The following is a 2,205-nucleotide window of genomic DNA, read 5'->3' as shown; positions in this document are numbered from 1 at the left end:
CCCCTGGCATGCTCGGCACATGTGTAATTCCATGCTAACCTGGACATTTTCCTCTTTTGTGTGGCTGTATCAAGTGCCTGAGCACTTGAGAACTCAGTTGTATAATCGATACACTTACAAAAGGGAACATATAAATAACGTGAAGAGTCTGACTTGAACTGACAGTGGGGGTATCACAGCGAGGGCTAATGCCTCGTCCTTAACTCATGCTGTTGCTGGAGAGGAGAAAAATCACACACAGCAGACTGAGTTAAGGACTAACAAGAGATTTCACAGCATTTCCAAGCAGCGTGGTTCAAGGCAGAAAGCCTCCTGATACCTGCAGTGCAAAATCCGGGAGCTGGTTGTCTACCTGTTCTTGGATTTAGTTGCTGTTTGCTTTTCCTCTCTTTAATTTTAAAAGGGAATTAAAATTTCTCCTGGAAGACTATGATGATGCAGCTCAGCAGAGACTCACCAGCTCGAGGTTTAGCATCAGCAAGTATTTTTACCTCCGGCACAAGCAGTTTTGTTCCTTCAGCAAGGCATGGCAGGATGAACACTGGATACCTGAAACTCCTGGGAGAAGGCTGCGTTTCCTGGGGTAGGTTGGTGTGGTGTGGGATCCCAGTTTGTCTTGTTGTGAGGGTCTGAGGAGCTGCAGGCACCCAAAAGCAGAAGGGAGCAGGGTGGCACCCAGCTTTGGAGGGGAGTGGGGCAAACCCACCCACCTTCCCTCCCCACAGGCTCCATCCTTGGCTTTCCTGCACTGTCAGAGACCAGCTGTGACCCCGGTGTGATGAAGAATGACACAGTGGCTTAAAGGCCACAAAGGACGTGCGAATTGGTCCAAAAATTATCGTTACCTGGCAAAACCAGAAGGTTTAAGGTTCAGTGTTGAAAGCTTTGTCCTGCAAGGGTGCAGCCCTCTCATCTTGACACTGCCATCCTTCTATGTCCTGGTGCTGCCTGAAGTGATGACCTGCCAGAGGATGGAGCACAGGAGACCAGGGATCAGCACACTGTACAAAGTATAACACAAAGCAAAGCCTTTTCTGCAGCTTTCAAGCTGAGGATGGATCAGGCCAGCGTTCCCCTGCTTGCCAGTTTCCCAAGTGAGCTGGCAGTGGCTTCCCAAGTGTGGTTTTGCAAGGAGATGTACCAGAGAAGGACAGGGTACAGGTAAGTAAAGCTGCAGGTGAGTAACAGGGAAATCCTGGTGAGGCAACACACGGGTGCACAGCGAGCCTTTCGTCATTGCTGCTGCAGCAGCAGTGGCACTGCAAAAGGTGGCATCTCTAATGTGGAATCTCTGGCTTTTTCAACCCTGAGTAGATGTGCTTGGAGTGGTCACAGTGCCATGGACAAGTGGCATCTCCTATGGTGAGTTTCTGAGGCTCTGGAACCAGGAGTAGAGGTCTCGGGGGGTTTTTTGTTAAAACACTTGCTTTCAGTATAAGTTCTACTCTTGCTTGAGTAGAGGAAAAGAGAAGGTCTTTGTTTAGAGCCATAGTAAGGCAGGATGGGAGCTGAGACATCCATCTGCAATGGAACAACTGTGGGAGCATTGATGTGGTGCTTCATCAGGGCGAAATGGGAGATTTTGTCTAACCATAGTCTCATTTCTCTTAAAAGGCTATTTCAGACTAAAGCAGAGCACCCTTTTTCCTGGCTTTTGCCAGATGAAATTTGGAAGAAGAGGCCAGCAGGTGCTGGCACAGGCTCCAGAGGTTCATCCCAGTTCCTCGAGTATACAAGCCCAGGGATGAAGCATTCTGGCTCCTTTTGGGGAGCACAGCACGTGTTATCAGCAACAGCCCTTACTAATTCTTCCTAGTTTTCCTCTGGCATAGGAATTTCTTTCTTCTTCACAGATTTTTACTATTCCTGAAGTTAAAAAACCAGAAAAACAAAGGATTAACCATTGAAGCTTTACTATTTTGCAGAGCCATCGCTTCTGATCAGAAACTGAAATCCTGCTTTGTGCTCCTTCAGTGTGGAAATCTGTCAGGTAAATAGAAATCACCTCGTAAAAGCCCTTAAACAGCTCTGGTTTATATTTTAATTGAGGAACAGAACATTTTAAGCACTTTTATTGGGTGGCGCCTGCTGAATGACAGATGTCTGCAGCGGAGTAATGCTGAGCACACTTTCATAAAACAGAGCAATTCCTTGCTTAAAACATTTACAATTAAAGGCTTGATTGAATAACAATGAGTTCTGTGC

The 2,205-nt window shown here is 47.0% G+C and overlaps 1 long non-coding RNA gene across 1 annotated transcript; it reads left to right on the top strand.

Annotated features, from left to right (window-relative positions):
* The first annotated feature begins 260 nt into the window (after window positions 1-260).
* On the top strand, window positions 261-1,880 carry LOC114054636. Its single transcript, XR_003570529.1, has 2 exons — window positions 261-583; window positions 726-1,880. It is a non-coding gene; the product is annotated as an uncharacterized LOC114054636 (long non-coding RNA).
* Window positions 1,881-2,205: the final 325 nt, after the last annotated feature.

This window comes from Empidonax traillii, unplaced genomic scaffold (assembly GCF_003031625.1).
Source record: "Empidonax traillii isolate 1590-97213 ecotype Southwest subspecies unplaced genomic scaffold, ASM303162v1 scaffold36:size2505666, whole genome shotgun sequence".
Taxonomy (NCBI): domain Eukaryota; kingdom Metazoa; phylum Chordata; class Aves; order Passeriformes; family Tyrannidae; genus Empidonax; species Empidonax traillii.
This window is presented reverse-complemented; position numbering and strand designations above follow the sequence as displayed.